This window comes from Mus caroli, chromosome X (genome assembly GCF_900094665.2).
Source record: "Mus caroli chromosome X, CAROLI_EIJ_v1.1, whole genome shotgun sequence".
NCBI lineage: Eukaryota > Metazoa > Chordata > Mammalia > Rodentia > Muridae > Mus > Mus caroli.
This window is the reverse complement of record NC_034589.1, coordinates 87,592,450-87,613,644: the sequence shown is the minus strand read 5'-3', so window position 1 is coordinate 87,613,644 and position 21,195 is coordinate 87,592,450. Positions and strand designations below refer to the sequence as shown.

At 39.2% G+C, this 21,195-nt stretch overlaps 1 long non-coding RNA gene across 1 annotated transcript in view; it reads left to right on the top strand.

Annotated features, from left to right (window-relative positions):
* The first annotated feature begins 2,219 nt into the window (after window positions 1-2,219).
* Window positions 2,220-21,195, top strand: part of LOC115030102 — a 57,460-nt gene continuing 38,484 nt past the window's right edge. The window contains exons 1-2 of the long non-coding RNA XR_003835729.1: window positions 2,220-2,300; window positions 5,220-5,345. This is a non-coding gene — a long non-coding RNA (uncharacterized LOC115030102). The remainder of the gene's footprint in view (window positions 2,301-5,219; window positions 5,346-21,195) is intronic.

The following is a 21,195-nucleotide window of genomic DNA, read 5'->3' as shown; positions in this document are numbered from 1 at the left end:
AGAAAATCAGGCAAAGTCTAGGCTGATAATTTTAGTGCAAGCAGGCTTTTGCTTCAGTACCCGAGATAATTGTCTCAATCTCCTTTTTACTCTGCAGGGTCACAGATGTCAAAAGGCATTCCCACATGCAAGTGGAAATTGTACAATACATAGCCCAGAAATTATGTGTCTTTTACTTAAAAAAATCAGGTAGACCTATATGCCACAATAATTATAAAAATTATACTAGCATTTATTTGGTTATATTAATATGCTATTTGTATTAACTAGTTTTACTAATTACCTAATTACTGCCCGCTAGGGTAATTACTCATCTTGATTAAATGAATGTTGAAAGGTGAACTCACAGGCATGAATTTGGTAATCATTTTCCTATCTAGAATAAAAATGCTGAGGGCAGATGCTCAATCCATTTAGTATTCTCATTGATTGTGGAGCTCGAAGGAGTTTGTAAGGTGTAGTTCATAAAACAAGTGTGACTAAATAGAAGATTGAAGAAAATAGGTGTAAATTAGAAGCACTTAGTGATGTTTCCTTTGATAAGAATGGAACATTAAAACGAGTGATTTTAAAGTCACTTAAAAAATGCATAGTGAGCAAGGCAAAGACACTTGACCAGATGGATTTGGGATTGAACCTTAGCCTTATATGGGTTGGGAAAGCAACATTGTTGCTGTTAGTCTCATTTTCTTATTCTGTCCAATTTGAATATTGTATTCCATATTAGCTTCTAGTGCTGTCGGGATGAGTGAGTCAAACAATGATTGTAAAATGGTCTCCAACTAAGGAAGGAAGCATCTTTAAAATCTGTGTGCGCTTCTCTAAGATTCAGATTTTATAAGCTTGACATACTATTAATAATAAGTCATCTTTGAGGTGGAAGTTATTACAGTAACAGTGTGAGGAAGAGACATTTCCAGAACAAGTGTGTCACAACAACTGAACTCCAGTGTCATCAATCTTAGGATGTCCCGGTTATGTGAGACAGGTATGCATTTCAACATACAAGCCACCCATATAAATATATGCATCCTGAAGGCAGAGACTTGGTCCCTTTTGTTTAATTCTGTGTTTTAGGGATTTATAAAAAGCTTGATAAAGTCTGCTTACAAAGTACAGTTGAAAAATTAAGGAATTAATGAATGATTATGTAACATTTGTATAATAGATTATTTCTTTTGTGTTCCCCATGATTCTAGGTTCTGAAGGTCACTTTGGGGACCACATTGGTGTTTCAAAAACTGTAAGATGTTACCACTGTGCTGAGCTTTTGCATGTGTTAGCTAGCAGCTGCTGTGGACTGTTATGGATTATACTGCCCAGCTATTATCACACAATATCTAAAGTGACAAGGAACTATATATCCTGCTTCCCTCCTCTTACCACAGGTATGTGGTTTATTTCATATTGAAACTTCCTCTGCTCCCAGAGTGCTTCTCTAGGCCATCACGACTAATGTTGAAACTAGGCCAGAAATAGGGACACACCCATTCCATAAGGGAGGTCACAAGAGTCTTTCCTAGTTGTTGGAAGGGCAGTCTCAGATCATATTAAAATGCTACCTATGGTGATTCAGAAAAAACAACAAATTCATTTCCTAAAGGAGTCCAGTGGACAGGACAACTGGCCACCTAACTGACTTCAACAGTGCAATAAATGCTCCTGAGTAGAATGTTCAAATGCAGAAGAAGACCTGCTCAGTACTTCCTGAGATCATCTGTTAGGAGGCATGCCAGCTACCCTTGAATGTCCCGTAACATGGATGTAGTAGAGGGAAAGGTTTATCTAGCATGTATACTTGAAAGAGTCCGCACCATTTAAAACCCTCCCTGCTAGTTTTCCTCAGGATATTCCATAAGTGTTAGCCTTAGTGCTTTTCTTAGTCAGGGTTTCTATTCCTGCACAAACATCATGATCAGGAAGCCAGTTGGGGAGGGAAGGGTTTATTCAGCTTACACTTCCATACTGCTGTTCATCACCAAAGAAGTCAGGACTGGAACTCAAGCAGGTCAGGAAGCACAACTGATGCAGAGGCCATGGAGGGATGTTACTTTACTGGCTTGCTTCCCCTGGCCTGCTCAGCTTGCTGTCTTATAGAACCAAGACTACCAGCCCAGAGATGGCACCACCCACAAGGAGACCTCCCCCCCTTGATTACTAATTGAGAAAATACCTTGCAGCTGGATCTCGTGGAGGCATTTCCTCAACTGAAGCTCCTTTCTCTGTGATAACTCCAGCCTGTGTCAAGTTGATACAAAACTAGCCAGTACAGTGCTCTTAATAAGATTAAAGGTGATGAGGTAAGTTAATTATGGCCACCACCATCAAAAGGATTAGTATATTAGTGGTTGCAAATAAATCATTTACCCTGATGAACAAAACTTTAGAATAAAATCAAGTTGGAGTATGATTTGGATAATACTTCATGAATTATTTTCCTTTTATGAAGCAACTATTTTTAATAAGATCTTCCTTAGTGCATTTGGTGGGGACAGGATTGCATGAGATATTTTAATTACATGCTGGGACTCTAAAAGAGGTGCAGCTACACATTTCCTTTTTTGCCATGGGGCATTGACATGTTAATTTTTCACTTAATTTCTGGATATTAATTTATGACTTAGTCTACTGAACTCTATTTGGTCTTTGGATCCATCTTTCACACAAGCAGACAAAGCATGATCTTATATTTTTGTGTAACTTAAGCAGAAGATGAAGAGTTATTTTATTATTTTTAAGAATGTTGAAGTAGGCTTTCAGTTGTTCTAAATACCATTTAAAACTTTTAAAAAATGATCTATTTTTACTAATGTTTATCAGTTTATGTTTGAGTACCATATGTGTGCAAGTGCATACAGAGGCCAGAAGAGGCCACTAGAGCTAGAGCTACAGGTTAGAGGAAAAACAGACAATAGAGAAACCAAAAGGAGTTTAACAAGGTTTATTTGAGACCATATGAGAGGGAGGGAGAGAGAAAGAGAGAGAGAGAGAGAGAGAGAGAGAGAGAGAGAGAGAGAGAGAGAGAGAACAAGAAGTATGCTCCCTTAACCAATAACTCCCTAAAGGCCTTTAAAGGACACCCTTCTCTCCAGATAATTGATAACCAAGATAGCACCATGGAGAAAAGGAAGTGAGTATGTGTTTCTTTTTGCCCATTTTTATTAAGTCTATCCCCTCAGTACTTGGTCTCTTCCATTCTCACTAGAATTGACTATTTTTTCTGTCTATATATCATCTATTATCTATATATACATCCAATTATCTAGCAATCATCTATTTATCAACTATCTATCTATCTATCTATCTATCTATCTATCTATCTATCTATCCATCTATTGCTGTTCCTTATTCCAGGATGCTTTTATTTAAAAAGAATTGGAAAAAAAAAAGTCCACAGCTGCCATCTCGACATTCCAGCCTCCTAGTGTCCTCTGGTACAGTATCATTAGAAGTGTTTCTGTTGCGATCAGAGTAGGTTGTTTATTTGTTTGCCCTCAAATCCATTTTGTACATTCTTCTGTTCAACTTTATTTTGTAGTGAACAACTGCCACTGATTTCTGATTTCTAGGCAGGGGTGCACTAGCAGATGATTGCAGAGTGGAAGAGAGAGCCAAGAAACAGTTTCTCTTGCTCCCTCTCTCTCTCCCCCTCTGTCTCTCCCTCTCTCTGTCTCTTCTCTATCCCTGTTCCCTTTCACTGCTGCAAACTGTTTCCAATAGTTGAACTCTCCCATAACCCCTGTTAAATATTAAACTCTCTTTGCATGTGACTTTTATTTGGCCCTCTCTCTTGTATTCTCTACCTGCCAGCTCATTCTTTCATAGTTTTCCTCAGGTTACTCTCCATCTGCCCTGTCTTAAATGTTCTCCAGGTTTTAACCTTTTCATTGTTCATTTCATCCAATATTTCATTCAGTATTCTTCTTGGGCAACCTCATCAGATTGAATGATGCTAACCAAGTGATTCTCAAATCTCACTTTCAGTTTGGGTCTTTTTTTTTTGAGTGGTAATTATTTATTTCCTTCTCATCCTCCTTTTCTTCCTCCTCCTTTTCCTCCTCCTCCTCTTCCTCCTCCTTTTCCTCCTCTTCCTTTTCTTCATCTTCCTTCTCCTCTTCCTCCTCTTCCTCCTCCTCCTTTTCTTCCTCTTCCTCCTCCTCCTCCTCTTCTTTCTTCTCCTCCTCCTCACCCTCTTTCGTCTCCTTCTTCTCCTTCACCACTACTACCACCACCACCACCACCACCACCACCACCACCACCACCACCACCTACCATTATTATTATCTTTTAGCAAAACCTGGGAAAGCCAAAGCAACAGAGGCTGTACAGTTTGGGTCTTCTTTTCTCTTACTGTTAGACCTATATGTGTTCTACTGTACTCTGGGTATCAACCTGTGTGACATATTAAAGATTTTCAAAATGATCACTAATCTGTCATACAGATCTTCACTATTTGTGCTTCATTTCCTACAAATGAAATTTTACCAATCTAGGAATTAAAATATTGCACGTTGTTCTCAAATCCCCTGTGCACCTACTCATATTCTGGTGGGTCTTTTAATAGTGCCACCTGAACCCTGATATATCTGTCTCTTGTGAGGCTATGCCAGTGCCTGGCAAACACAGAAGTGGATGCTCACAGTCAGCTATTGGATGGAACACAGGGCCCCCAATGGAGGGGGTAGAGAAAGTACCCTAGTACTTGGGAAGAGAGTCCCTTTGGTCTTGCAAACTTTATATGCCTCAGTACAGGGGAACACCAGGACCAAGAAGTGGGAGTGGGTGGGTAGGGGAGCAGGCTGCTGGGAGGGTATAGGGGACTTTCAGGATAGCATTTGAAATGTAAATGCAGTAAATACCTAAATAAAAAATTGGAAAAAAGAAATAAAAAAAATAGTGCCACCTGAGTATTTTTCTTTTTCTGTGTCCCCATTGCTAATGAGCAAATTCAAACACGCATCCTTCTTGCCTTTACTTGCAGGTCTAACTTTTGTTTTGTTTTCTCTGCTTCTATTCTTATTCCATCCCTCAATCAATGTTTCAAATCACCACCCAAGTCCAATTGCTTAAGTAAACAAATGGTTATTTATTTCTTTGTACAAAACCATTCAAAGGTTACTCATTATCTACTAATTAAATGGTGAGCAACAAAGTTTTGCACTGTCACTATTGTTTGATTATTGGAATTATAACTATCTTCCAACATCTCCAACAACTAGGACTGGAGGATGCTCTGTCTACAGATTCAGGGACCTTGGCTTCTACATTTTTCTGGCTCTACTAGTTTCTTGGAGTCTTTTTCATTTGGACAGATGATGGATGGCGAAAGAGAATAAATATTGGAGGTGAGAGTTTTTTCTTTTCTCAACTTGGAAGTGGTGCACATCACTGATGCTCACATGCAGAACTGACATGTGGCAACATTTTACTGTAATCTGCAGGAGAGACTTAAAAACTTCATGGGGCTATATTCCTTCAAAGAATAGGGGTGATAGTGGTCTTGGCCACAATGACCAAAAGGAAAACAGTATTCACTTTATCATTTTTTACAAACTAGTTTAGGAGTCCTGCATCCTAACTTTTCCAGCCCCAACTGGCTATGCTATTCTTTGCAGCCCCACTGGGCATTATTTCTCTTAATTGTTGTACTTACCGCTGTATTTCATTTATTTCATGAGTGTAGTAAGGGATTTGGGTAAGTGACTTGTGGACTACAAAAATGCCCTACTGACAATAGTGCCCGAATCATAGTTTACATTTGTAAAAAATTGCTTGAGTTGACTATCAAATGCATTGTAGCTTTTCAAAAAATAGTTTTAGTATTCTTCAACAGTAGGTATCTGCCTAAATCAATATATTTTGCCAATTCCATCAAGATAAAAAATGTTGATTTTGTTTTCATATTAAGTTCTCCTTTGGGGTCTCAGAGCCCATCGAGATAAAATGATGTCTCCTGCTTTAGATTGCTTAATAATTAGGTTTCAGGGATAAAGGGCAAGTACAAACACATTTTATCACTCATGCAAGAAAAAGGGAAGTAATAAAGGCAGCTGTTGTCACTTGAGCAATGCATGAGCTGGGTTTAAAGGAGGCTCAAGCTCTGTTCTGAATGGAGATCATTGGATGGATTAGGTCTTACCTGTGTACTTTGCATGGCCTGCAGCAGGCCATCATATAGTCAGTGGGAACAGAAGCTGGGGAAACAATCAGTGAGGTTGTTCAGGCCAGAACACTCCAGGTACTTTGTAAGAGCAATTCATCTAGTGCTCTTCAAAGCACCCTCTCTGGTATTCTGCACCAGAGGCACATGGCTTAATGTAGAGAATTGAATTGTTCTCTAATTACTTAGTGAGATTAAGCTTCTTTGCAAAATATTTTCCTTTTAAAAACTTTGTCTGTTTAGACACTCAGGATACAAAGGATACTGGAAATTAGTTTTTCCAGTGGTCATCCATCAACTGCTGGCCTGGATGCAGTGGAGATGGCTTAGGAGACTTGGATGGTGGGTGTACTGGCTATTTTTGTGTCAACTTGACACAGCTGGAATTATCACAGAGAAAGGAGCTTCAGTTGAGGAAATGCCTCCATGAGATCCAACTGTAAGGCATTTTCTCAATTAGTGATCAAGGGGGAAAGGCCCCTTTTGGGTGGGACCATCCCTGGGCTGGTAGTCTTGGGTTCTATAAGAGAGTAGGTTGAGCAAGCCAGGGAAGACAAACCAGAAAAGAACATCCCTCCATGGCTTCTGCATCAGCTCCTGCTTCCTGACCTGTTTGAGTTCCAGTCCTGATTTCCTTTGGTGATGAACAGCAGCATGGAAGTGTAAGCCGAATAAACCCTTTCCTCCCCAACTTGCTTCTTGGTCATGATGTTTGTGCAGGAATAGAAACCCTGACTAAGACAGTGGGGAACTGAGCGTTAGGAAGGGGATGGTAGTGGTAGATGTGTCTGGCCTTTCTACCTTTAGATTGGGTTGGTACATTTAGGTTTTTGGAACTTTCTGAAAATAAAAATTGATCCATGTTAAAATAAATATGTGAAAACCCTACAGATTTTGTTGCCTCTTGTTTTAGTCATAAGAAAACAAAGTGAGCCAGGTAGTGGTGGCACATACCTTTAGTCCTAGCACTTGGGAGGCAGAGGCAGTAATCTCTGATTTCAAGGCCAGTCTGGTCTACAGAGTGAGTTCCAGGAGAGCCAAGGGTACATAGAGAATCCCTGACTAGGAAAATAAAAAGCAAGCAAGCAAGCAGCAAGAAAGAGTTAAAATCATAGATTTAGTTGGTGATGAGTGTGGTAGGTAGAAAGCCATATTTTTTACTTCCCCAGACTAGTGCCTTTTTACAGAGGCACAATCATTCTGTTTCAGAAGCTAATGAATTTATTTTAGGATGACCATATTACACATTTGTACACAATATAATCTTAATTCAGACCATGAGCAAATAACTCATGGCTATTCTAGAATTTGCGTCACTAGGAGCTACAAGACGGAAATTGAATTTGCTTCTAAACACCCCTGGGAGCTTGCATTGAACATCCTAAGCTGTTGCAACTCGAAAAAGGTGGTGGCTGTGGAACTTTCCAAAGCTGAGCTGGTTGCCTACCTAGAATTATGGAGAGTGGAGCTCTGCTCAGTCAATGCTCAATCACTGTGCTCAGAAATAAATTTAGAATAAGAAGCAAGTTTGCAGATGCCAGGGGCTGGAGGTCATTCTGCCTTTGTCCCTATAGCAATTAGCCACAAGGTGGCCACAGTTCACCCCTCCACCTGCATAGACTGTCTCCACTGTGTGCCCCTCGACCCCCTATGAAAAGAATTTTAAGTACATTAGGCAGTGTTTTTAGGAGACAAGAATATGTATGATTTCATCTTTAATCAGTGAATTTATGTTTTTTTTTTTTTTATGAAAGCGCTGAATGAAAGGCAACATAATACTTTCAGCTGAAAACGGATATAGCAAGATTTTTTTTTTTTGGCTAAAAAAAAAAAAAAAAAACCAAAAAAAAACAAACAACAACCCAGTGCATAGGCAGTTATATTGGCCTTTTTTTTTAAAAAAATCCTGAAATGAGGGAAAGATGATGCTGATATTTTGATTAGAACATTATAACTTTTTTTTTTGGTAAGTAGATATTTCACTATGGTGAAAGAAATCAAATTCACTTGTAACCATGTAATGTGTTTCTCTAGTGGCCACCTTGGCATTGTGTGTCTCTATAGAAATATTTATGAGTCCTGGAGGAGAGTGGCTCTCTTCTTCTCTGATGCTTGATGGAAACCAAAGAGGAGAGTCCAGCTCTTCACAGAAACAAAGCTCATAGGGGTTTCCCTTCTCCACTGTTCATGGGGGATGCATTTCATAAAAGTAGAATTTCACTATCTTGCCATGGTGCTGAATGGTCCTTTGTTGTGGGGACATCCTGTGCACTGTCCCACTAGATACTAATAGCACCCTTCTCCACCAAAGCCTCTAGAGGTTCTCAAATGTCCCATGGTCAGCAAAAATCACAACCCCAAACCACTGCCACCCTGAGAACTGCTTTAATTAGTTTTGGGGAAAAAACCAAAAGCAAACCAAAACCAATAAACAAGACCTATCCTGAAGCTCTACCTGCAGTAGCATGTCTTTTTACCAGCCCAACATCCATTCCTTGGCTGCTCTTGGGCACTTTCACTGAAGTAACATGCTTATATTTTTTGAAAGGTTTGTTTCAGCTTTTTTATATATTCATTTATTTTTGAGAAAAAGTCTGTGTGGCCCTCAATAGCCTAGAACATGCCACATTGCCCTCAAACTCAGAGATCTGCTTGCCTCTACCACCAGAGTGCTGGTATTAAAGATGTGGGCCACCGTGCCAGGCTTTAAAAGTGTAGCCCAGGCTGACCTTGAACTCATGATCTTCCTGCCTCTGCTTTTTTTTTTTTTTGGCAAATCCTACCAGTGTGTGCCATCATAACAATCTCCAGTCTTTTCTTGTTGTTGCTTTTTTGTTTTGTTTTGTTTTTGTTTTTGTTTTTGTTTTTGTTTTTGTTTGAGACAGGGTCTCTCTGTGTAGTCCTGGCTGTCTTGGAACTTGCTTTGTAGACTAGGCTGTCCTTGAACTCAGAGATCCACTTCCTTTTGCCTCCCAAGTGCTGGGATCCAAGGTGTGCACCACCACCACCAGGCTCATCTTGAGCTTTTTAAAATCTGAAATTTCCAGTGGAAAATCTTGTTGCCGTCAACCTTGTCCTCGATGACATAATACGTTTTGAGCCTCTGGGATAAAACGTTATTGTTTGTTCCTAGTTGTTGTTCATGTTTTGTGAACCTATCCAATGATATCACCATTGTTATCAGATAGTGGTGGAGCTATCGCTATCAGGTATGCCTTTGAAAGCCTTATGTGTATATACAGAACTTGCAAGTTACACAGAGCACTGCAATCTGAGCTATATGGACTTGAGCTTTCCCATTACTCTTTACCCACCAATCCAAGCAAACAAGTTAAAAGACTATCTGTGAGCCCTGGAAGGAAACAGTGGTGATTTCCCAAACAGTTGAGAGCTGCCTTTATTTAAAGTCTCCCCCAGCTGGACTTGGTGCAGTGTTTCCTTTCTAAGATCTCAGATAGCAATGGAGTATCTCAAAGCTGTTGGAGGGATGCGTAGACAGCTTAGATCATCTGCCTGTGTGTGCTAGGCCCTAAGGGAGGTTTGGAGGTCAAACATGACAAGGACCCTGAGGTTACTGGTGCCACTGTAAGTACAAGAAACTGCAGCTTTTCTTCCTCAAAGTCTCTCAGGAGCACTGTACAGCCTGAGGTCAGGGAAGGAGAGCTTTGCTGCTGTGTACAGCCAGCTCCCAGGGTGAGCAGGGACTGTGAAAGGGGCCAGCTGCTGCTGCTGCTTTTTTTTCTCTACTGCTGAAATAAAAGCAATTTCCTTGCCTTGTGCAAAATCATAAGAGTGTTGACAGCTGAGAATATATGTGTGAATACTTTGGAGGCAGCAGAACACCATTACAGGAGGAGTCAAGTGTTTTTATTTTTTGTTTTTGTTTGTTTTTGTTGTTGTTTAGAGGTCATTTATATAGCAATCTTGAGTGATGTCCTCTAAAAAAAAAAAAACACAAAAAACACCCCCCCCATGCCAACTCACTTTTTATATCATGGGCCCCATGCTCTGGAGAACTAGTAAATAATTTGGCTGTCCAGTGCCTATTTCCTGTGAAGTAGATTGGAATGTCTGAGGATAGGCCCACCTGAGTGGTAGCAGGGTTAAAGTGAAGGATTTTTAATATGTAGCATTCAAACCATTTGCTGTTCTGTTTTTCATCCACTCCCATAAGACTGCTTCATTTGTCTACAAATGTCTATGTACTTGGTTCTTGAAATCTATTGCTAGGCCTCTCCCCAGAATTTCTGATTCACTCTGGGGTAGTGAATTTGCATCCCCAACAAATATTCCAGGTGCTGCTGCTATCATTGCAGGTTCCAGAGCCACAAAACCACTGTTCTGTGGCTGCATTAATTCTTCTGGATTTTTTTTTCTTCGAGACAGGGTTTCTCTGTATAGCCCTGGCTGTCCCAGAACTCACACTGTTGGCCTTGAACTCAGAAATCCGCCTGCCTCTGTCTCCCAAGTGCTGGGATTAAAGGCGTGCACCACCACTGCCTGGCTATCTCTTCTGGATTCTTGCATTAAGATTTTGTGTCATTGTCTCTCATTCTTCCTTTGCATACCAAGTACACAGACCTCACACTTATCACTCCTTTTGCAATGATAAGCTCTTTCCTTTTGATTCCATGTATTCACCCATGCAAAATACACAGGCAAGTCCCAGCTATTGGATGTTGGGAACAGACATCTTATTTTTGTTTTCTTTCATTAAACCTTCATATAGCTGTGGGCACTGTGGTGGTTTGAATGGGAATGACCCCGTGGCTCATAGATTTCAATGCATTGTTTCAGATTGGTGGAATGTTGGGAAGAACCAGGAGGTGTGGTCTTGTTGGAGGAAGTGTGTCATGGGCTTTGAGGTTTCACCAGGTCTAGTCTCTCCCTCTCCCACTCCCCCACCCTCCCTTCTTTCCTCTTCCCCCCTCTCACATAGTTGTCTACTGAGATTATGATTTTACCTGTTTGGGAGCAGTTGCTTCCTTCCAATCTTTGCACTTAAGGATTAGACTGTACATGTGCCTCTTTTTCTTTTCGCAAAGGCAAAAGGGGGAGCTTGGATATGGGGCTCATTTGTTAGACTGCTTGCTCAGTATACACAAAGCTCTGAATTGGATCCCTGGCACTGAGTGCCTGTCATCTATTACAGGGACATCCCAGGACAGGGAAGGGGGAGCCAACATTGATCAGAAATTGAAAGTCATCTCAGCTACATAGTGAGTTTACACGAGATAGTATAGTATCTTTAAACTGTTACAGAATGGTGGTTTATTGTCAGTGAGCAATTCTGAAATAAATGTTAGGGCTCCATTCTAGAGCTTTTGCTTTTAGACCTGGAAAAAGAACACTTGCTTTAACTTGTGTTAACTTTTGGTTTTGTCACCTCCATTGATCTCATGGGTTAGGATTCCCCATTGTTAATTCTTCATAGCTATTTTTGTTTTCTGTTGCTGCATGATACTCTTAAAACAAAAGCCACACATTGTAGTGCAGTTTAATCAGTTAATCAGTTAGTCAGTTTTCATACAGGCTAGTTGAGGTTTTTGTTCTGGGTCCTGTAAGTCTGAAATTAAAGTGTTATTTCAGCTGATTTCTCATTTTAAGAACTCAATAGAGAAAGATACATTCATCCTAAGATCACATGTTACTAGCAGAATCTATTTAAAAGAGAATGGAAGCTTACTTCTTCAAAGTCAGCAAAAGACAGATGTTGGCATTTCTGCTTGGGTAGAAAGGTATCCTGGGACTCAGAAGCCCAGGAACTACACAGTTCTGAGGTGAGACAGTGACCCAAGGGAAGGGCATCCTGAGGCATGGGAGCCCAGGAACCACATAGCTCTGAGAGGAAGCCTCCTCAGTAGAGGCGTTGCAGCTCCTGGGGGCCTTAGCCCCACTCCTTCTCTTCACTTTTTCCCTTCTCTTCATTACTTCCTGTCTTCTTCCAATGAGTCACACCAGCCAGCAAATCTCATAAAAAAGATTGGAGAGTCCAGGGAGATGAAGGACGAATCTAGGAATTGCTGGCTATGCTCCTGGGAGGGAGCAGACAACAGGGAGTTGGACAAAGCACAGTGTTTATTATAGGAGTTCTTGGGGGTGGAGCTTTCTAGGGTGAGGCTTTCTAAGGTGAGGAGTGGTGGGATTTCAGGTCCTGAGCTTGGGGAAGCTCAGGGATTGGTGGGTTTTCCTGTTCAGGGATTGGTGGGTTTTCCTGTTCAGGGATTGGTGGGTTTTCTTCAGACTTTTTCACCTAAAGTTAGTATAATCTGGGAAGGGTCCTGCTGAGGGACTGGAAATGACCTCTGTGACAGTTATGACAGTTAGGGCGGTCTGGGGGATGGACACGGCTGCTGGAGCTCCTCAGGCGGGGGCCTGGCCACTTTCCTGCCTTGAGCAGGCACAGAGTTTATAAAGTATATACAGTTTACAAAGTCGACAAAGTTTACAAAGGGGACCCACCGCAGGGAAAGACTTTCCTGCCATTTGAGGGGCGTGAATATCCAACAAGAGTCTCCATTTCTTTGATTCTCCATCTAGATAAACATCATCTAATTAGGTCAGGCACACTTAGGGTACCCTCCCCACGTTTTCAGAAAGGAGCTTGCCTATGCAACCCTGGTGGGCTTCTACATCATGATCTTCCTGCATTATCAGGAATTAGTGTGGCACCACACCCAGATGTAATCTTCATTTGCAACAATGAATTCAGCTGATTAGGAACCTTTGTTACATCTGGAAAATACCTCCACCTTATTGTATTCCATTGGTTAGATGGAATTTATAGGACCTACTCCTCAGTCAAGGAGCAGGGTTTATAGAAGAATGTGGATTATTTTGTCTACCCCCGTGGCTAGGATGGAGATTTTTGATTGCAGTGTGGGAGACAGTGTTTGTTCCCTGAGAAACAGCACTATCATCCGTGGAAAGTAATTTATTTGGCAAGAGCATCCTTTTTTGTGCCTTCCACAACAAAATTCATTCTTGATTTATTCTTCTATGGTGTAGTCCAGTTTTTATTTCCAGTATTTTTTTCTAAATAAACCAATTATAAGTTATATTCATGTCACTGAAGACAAAACAGTGAACTAACCTTTATCCATTTAACCCAAAACAAATGGAGGTCCTTAATCAGAAATAACTAAGCTAACCAGGCTAAAACCCTTCATAAATCAGACCCCTTTGGGTATGTGTAACCTACAGAATGAGCTCAAAACTTGTGTATAATTTGCAGTCAAGATGAAGTGCAAAGGCAACCTTTCTTAACCCAGCCACAGAAGCATCAGTAGTCTTGGAGATCTGCTATTTTATGGTAGTTTAGGAATCCTCTTCTCTGATCTAGACCTAATGATATGAAGTATAATGGGCTTTCATGCTGCTGACATTGAGTTTTCCTTAGCTTATTGGGGGAATATCCTTGGGAAGTTAGAGCGAGCATCAAATGTGGATGTAGAGAATAGATGAGAAGGAGACAAGCCACATAGTGTAAAGGATGTGGTGGGAGATTTGTGGTGACACTTCTGGAATAGGTAGGGCTAATATGTTCCATCCTTTGCTCTAGCTCTTAAGTAACATTCTTGAAATTTCCAGGCAGTCTGCTTTTCAAAAGACACTGCTAAAATGAGCAGCCTGAGCATCTTCTGTCGCAAGCAGACCAACCAATGGGCTAGTCCTTTTCAAATCACCTCTCTTATATATTTAATGGCATCACATTTTTATTTCATAATTGCTGATACAGGCATAGAGCTATGTTTAGTAGTGCTTCCTGTAAGTGTCTGTACAAAACGACCTTCTGAATGCTATTTAAAAAGGGGAATATCAGTAAAGCTGGATGGCCTAAAACACACATAAAATAGGGTTAGAGATTTAATTACAGTAAAGTTATACCGGTCTGCTTTATTTCAAAGCACCTTGGTGAGCTTCTGATCTAATGATTATTTATAAATTTTGCCGAAGTATCCTTTGTTGTTCAAAAGGATTCTCTCAAGGGTTCCTTTAGATAGTGCCTTTAAATGTTTGTTTATAAACTATTAACTACTTGACAGAGAAGCAGGGAAACTTAAACTGTTGGGAGCCACTGCCAGTTGAAGATTAATCCGAAATGTAGATAAAGCCACTCTCTGATTATAATGTAAGTCAATGAGAAAATATAATTAAATTTATAAAAATTTAATCACCACAGAACTCTTCAGGAGCAGATCTTTTGCAAGGAAGGAGGTACACCTGTGGTCGGTTGGTCTTTGACTCCCTCTCCCTGTCTATGTCTTTGCCTCTCTATCCCCCCTCCCCTATCCTGCAAAAGTCTTCCAAAAGTCATTGTCTCACAAATCTCTACTCAGCCCACGCAGTTCTCACGAGCTTTGTGCACATGTGCCAAGATTTCCCTGCTTTGCATCTTGCTTCCTTCATTGTGCCTGGCAGACAGCCTGGATCACAACAAGACTCCCTGGTAGGTATTTGTTGATTTGACATGAGACATTCCTTCAAAAGTAGGCCAAGAAATGGACATCTCACATATGGCTTGTATTGGGTTGTAGTGAGTCCTGCTATGACTTCCAAAGTCACTTTTGAAGCAGTGATGAGGATTTACACCTCTGGGCTGAAGGGACATAAACATCGACCTGAACTCTATAAATCCATACTCCTCTTCTCAAGGACAGTTCTCCTGGAACTCAAACCTCAGGGAAGTAGAAAGGAAGACAAATTCTTCTGTTTATTTATTATGTTTTCATTTACTGATGTGTTTTCACTGAAAAAAACATAGACATTGAGCAGGAGATAAGGCAATCAGAAAGCATAATTAATGATTATGAGCATTCTTTTAAATGCCACCCAAGTCTAGAAATAGAATCTTGTCAGTCACCTAAGAAGCCCCAAGGCCAGCCAAGTGTCCCATATCAACTTCAACTATGGTCTCCTCCCTATTTGACTTTTACAGTAATTACTCTTTCCTATATGTTTATAGTTTTATTACATAGTGGTACATCTTTAAATCCTATAACTTAGGGTTTCTTTTCTGTTAAAATATGTTCTCTAAGCATATCTTCATCCAAGGCATCCTTTTCATTTCTTCATTTTATCCCAGAAATTTATTCATCAAAGTATATTCGTCAAATGCTGTGTATCATTTGATCCGTGTAGATTCTCACAGTGCATTTTGGTGATTGGATCCATGTGGCTTAATTTATCACATCCATCTGTCCTGTTTCTCTTATGGAATGATAGTTGCATATAGACCAGTGGTTAAGTAGGACTGATTTGCACAATTTTATGTTCCATGAGAGACATTAGAAGTGTTTGGGAGGAATGTTTAATTTTTACAATGGAGTTAAGTAGTATTATCAATATCGCATTTAATATGTAGAGGTTAGTGATTGTGGTATCCACCCTATGATATGCAGAACAACTCCAGTATCCAACTTAAAGAGTTTTATCCAGCTTCAAATCTCATTAGTGCTAAGCTTGAGGATTCCTAGTTTAGCAGTTTGTTCAGATTCAGGTATACTATGTATACATGTATATATGTATGTATATGCATATGTATTTATGTATTTGGCCAAACTGTTGGTAGTATGATATTTATCAACAGTCACAGAAAGTATAATTATAATTTAGAAGTCTGTGATAGTCAGTGCTTGTATTAATAATTGTGAACAAGTTTTCTAAATGACTAATTTCTATTTTATTTATAAGTTGAAAAACTGCAGAAAAGAACTTTCCCTTCAAACTTCATTTGGCTTTTCACTGGTACAGTTCACATAAAGTTGCATAAACTTGGTTCTTCTAGATTCTCAGATAAAAGATAGACTTTGAAAGTGTGTGTATCAGATATCTATAAGATGTAACACAGGGCCCCCAATGGAGAAGCTAGAGAAAGCACCCAAGGAGCTGAAGGGGTCTGCAACCCTATAGGTGGAACAACAATATGAACTAACCAGTACCCCCAGAGCTCGTATCTCTAGCTGCATATGTAGCAGAAGATGGCCTAGTTGGCCATCATTGGGAAGAGAGGCCCCTTGGTATTGCAAACTTTATATGCCCCAATACAGGGGAATGCCAGGGCCAAGAAGTGGGAGTGGGTGGGTAGGGGAGCAGGACGGAGGGAGGGTATAGGGAACTTTCAGGATAGCATTTGAAATGTATATAAAGAAAATATCTAATAATAAATAAATTAATTAATTAAAAAAGGAAACTGTGTGTATGTTTAAATCTTGGTTTCCATATTTCCTAGATGTGATTGTGAGCAAGTTATTTAAACCATTTAAATATTACTTTCTGAATCAATAAAACAAATATAATACTTGAAGTAGAATTAGTTGAAGACAAAGTGAGATTATTTGATTATTACTTTTAAAAGAATTAAAATAACCTATTCAGGGAAGATTTTACTGGGAAGATGACATTTGAGTCAAGGTCTTAGAAGAAAGAAAGAATGGACAGAGTATATCTGGGTAAAGAGAATTCCAGGAAGAGGGGATAGCAAATGAAAAGGCTTTGAGGTAGAAGCATAAGGTTGTATTTAAAGAAAAGGAGACTGGGCATGGTAGTGGCGCATATCTTTTAATCCCAGCAACCCAGAGGCAGTGGAAAGCAGATCACTGTAAGAGGCCAACCTGGTTTATATCCAGGTTTATATCCTGGTTTAAGTTCCAGGCCATCCAGGGCTACATTGTGAGACCTTGTCTCAAGTAAAACGAAGGAAGAATAAAGGAAGGAAGGAGGAAAGAAATAAAGGAAGAAAGAAAGAAAAGAAAGCTAATGTGATTCAACTGGAGGTATAAGGGGAATATAAAAAGAGCTGCAGTTAGAGAGTATTAAAGAGACATGGGAAGACTTTAATTTTTACTTTAAATGAGATAGGAAGCCACTAGAGGAGTGGTTCTCAACCTCCCTAATACTGTGACCCTTTAATATAGCTCCTCATGTTGTGGTGGCCCACAATCATAAAATTATGTTCATTTCTCCTTCATAACTGTAATTTTGCTACTGTCATGAATTCTAATGTAAATATCTGTGTATTCCAATGGTCTTAGGTGACCCTGTGAAAGGGTCATCTACTTCAAAGGTGTTGCAATCCATAGGTTGAGAACCATTGCAGTAGAGGTTCTCAAGCAGAGGAATGACATTTTCAAAAGGATATCCCTGGCCTCTGTGTCAAAATAATAGTATGGTGGAGCTAAGGTTAGATCAAAATATCTGATAAGAGGTAAGGGCATCTGGGACTGTGGATTGATAATGAGAAGTCATTTTTGTAGTGGCTGGATTTAGATGTAAAGTGAAGAGGATTTATTGGTGGATTGGGAGTGAAAGGTTAGAGAGTAAAAGATTCAAAGAATCTTTATTTTTATTTTTAATGAGGAATTATATTTATAGAGGCTGCTACTTACTGAGATAGAGAATAGTATGGGGTACTTGGGATTTGGAGCAACATGAGGAATTTAGTTTTGGACCTGAAAAGTTTGAGATACATGTTTGAAAACATTGCAAGTAGACTTACAATTGAATATAGTTGTCTGAATGCTAGTGGGAATGATTTAGTAGAAAGAGACAATTGGAGATAAGAGAGAGGACATGATTTCTAGGGCATTGTCTTTGATTAATGAAGAAAGAACTTGACTTGACAACAGAGTGAACAAACTATCCCTTGTATCATAAACAAAGGTAGAACATACAGAAAGTGATGAAAGTGGTAGGCCAGGTGGCAGGGTGGCATAAAAGTAGATGGAGGGACATAAACTGGAATGAATTTCTTTCTGGTTGTTTCTGTATTTCTTGTTAATCAGGACCATCAGTGGAGAGGAAGTAAGGGAGAAGAAATATGGAGACTTGAAGACAGAAGAAGGAACAAGAGAAATGCCTATTGGAAGACTAAGTAGATAAAGGAAATATAGAAGGGTTGCCAACCTTTCTAAATACTTGATTGAGATAATCACTTGTGAATATGAGTTTTAAGGTCATGTTTATATTGCATGGATACATGCCTGGGGTGAACAGAGAACTGGATTTATAATTGCTAGGCAATTGTGATGAATAAAGAAAGGAACAATGGAACTGACAGTGGACATAAGGAAGTGATTAACAGGTCAGTGGCAAGACAGTAGGAGAGATGCCATGGTATAGAGATGACAGACAGTGGAAAGACTCAATGGCTTGGGTATATTAGTGAGGAGATAGGTTACTGGAAGAATGGACATTTGGTGGAGTAAGCAAAAATGTATGATATGGTATGGTGGCTAGAGAGTTAAATGGGTGAAATTAAGATAACAGAGGAACAGTATTATAATAATGCTAAAAGTCTTTGGTATGGCCATGGAAGCATATGGGTAAGGTAATGCTAATATATTCAGTGCTTGTCATATAGGAAGCTAATAAAAATGTTCAGCTTCTTTTCTATTCCTTTACTCATATTCAACTGTAGCTCCATACATCTAGCTTACTTCTTACCAATGAATTTTCTACTGAAATGAGGCAGTCAATCAAGTGGCACCTTTGAAGTTGATGACTCACATTCAGATTGCAGCCTTGACTTCCACCTTTAAGAAATTATAGCCGTTGATGCAAATTTTTGGTACTAATAGTTCCTCTTTCACATACATTGTTGATCTTACTGATTGGTCTGAACATATTTTCTCTTGGATATGGCCTTAGAATCTTTCCCAATACAGCATCCGCATCTCTATTACCAACCAGCTGGAGTTGGGGTATATGATTAAACCTATTTGTCATCCTTGAGCTACTGATAAGGTCACTTGGAAATTGTATGAGCTTATTGATTTTGTGAAACTCAATTATTTTTAAGTAAAGGTCTTGAACCATATTTAATTTTTCAGCATGAGAATAAATGCTTTTGTAGGTGAGAAAGGAAAGTGGCTTTCAATTTTGAGTAATGATTTTTCAGGTCCATGCTTTCTACAGTGTTGTGCATTTTTCAGGACAGCTCCATGGATGCTCTTTTTTTTTTTTTTTTTCAGATTAGCTTAATAAAAAGAAAATGGTAGCAAATTAGTTTCTCCAGGATACTTTTATACCAGATCATTATTATTAGTTAGAGTTTGTCCCAAAGAGTGGCACTAATTTGAAATGTTAGGTTTTGAGCATGCATTTTAAATCTTTAAATTATAACCATTCAGATAATTGTATTGGATTATTTTAGTTTTATCAGAGAAAGCAAAATGAGTAATGCTTTAAAAAATATTCATGTTTCAGAGTAACTTTGGATTCAAAGTGACTAAAAACATGAGCTGTTTCTGAGTCACTTGGCTTTAACTATATTTTGGGGGTTGCTTGATTTATTTGATTGCTTTCAGCAGAACACATTTGTGCGCTAGTGATGGCTCACTCTCCCCCTGCTTTCACGGGGGTGGAACACTTTGGAGATGCAAAGTGATTATTTTGGGTTTCATCAGTCAAAAGGAATAGAATGAGATAAAAAGCATTAACATCTCTTTTCTTAACTTAAATTTCCAGCAATCTCAAAAGATGACTACTGCTTAGCAAAGGATGTTTGGTAGAGTTCATTTGATTGCAAAATTATTGGAATAGTTGTTTTGAAAGTTATCTCTTTGTTGAAGTTCCAATTAAATCTTATATAATGAGTAGGGAATAGTGGTAAGTATTGTGGGGATTACAGAGAAGTATTATTTACAGTACTGTATACAATGTTTTGTAGTCTAGTTGGGAAGACATGTTGTGCACCAAAATGCAACAAACATGAAAAATTGTAAGAGTTCAATATTAAAGATGCATAGATGATGGAACTGTAGGACTTCAGAGGACAGAATAAGGGTAGCTGTATGTATAGTGATAAAGGCCTGAGAAGAGCTCACAGGAGCATGTCATTGGTCTTCTTCCTTAGAACTGCAAGAGCTACGTAACTATTCAGCCTCACTTTCTCTGTTCTGTTCAAATGGCCCAGTAGAAGTACTTATCCTATAAGGCAAATGTAAGGGTTTAGAGTCAAGTCAAATATCTTAGATTGTGTGTTTACTCATTTATTAGTAACAGACATATGGAAAACAGTAAATCTTAGTTGTTGGGGAACGCAATTTTATAGAATCATGCTTTGACATATTAACTTCATTTAAAAATAGAAAACTTAGTAGTTTATTCTTCAATAAATTTGAGAAAACCATGGCTCACTATTCTCCATTTCTTTTCTTTCTTTTTTATTACTATATTTCATGGATATTTCTTCTTTAAAAATTTGCCTTTTTCATTGGATTTGGTCTCTGGTTCTATATGACCTTTTCTGATATTCTTCCTGTACTTTTATTTTTAATATTTTGTAAGAATTTAGCTGTAGTGGTTTGAATGAGAATGAATCTCACAGTCTCATATATATGAATACTTAGTCTCCAATTGATGGAACTGCTTGGGAAGGATTAGGAGGGATAGTTTTTTTGGAGAAGTTATGTTATTGGGAGTGGGCTTGAGGCTTCAAAACCTCTGGCCATTTCTTGGTTATCTCTCTCTCTCTCTGCCTCATGCCTATGGATGCTTCAATACCATGTCATCCTGCTTCTTGCTATGCTTCCTGCCATGGTTGTCTTGGACTCCAATGCTATAGAACCCTGAGCCCTCAAATTAAATGCATTTTTTATAAGTTGCCTTGGTCATGGTGTTGCCTGACAGTAATAGGAAAAAGTAACTAAAATAGTTGGTACCAGTGCTGTGATATGCATGAACATGCTGTTTTGTAGAAGAATGTAGATGACTTTGGGACTTTGGATTAGGAAAGTGGGTGAACATTGTGAGGCTTGATGGGACATTCTAGTAGGAGATTGGAAGACCCATGTGGGTTATGAAGGCCCAGCTGAAGATGTTTCAGAGGTAAATATTATTAGCAGCTGGGCTAGAGACCATTCTTACAATATTTTCACAAAGAATGTGGCTTTTTGCTCTTCTAGGAATCTGCCTGAAGCTTAATTGAAGAGTTTTGTACTAATTTCATTGGCAGAGGAGATTTTTTTTTAATTTATTTTTTTATTAGGTATTTTCCTCGTTTACATTTTCAATGCTATCCCAAAAGTCCCCCA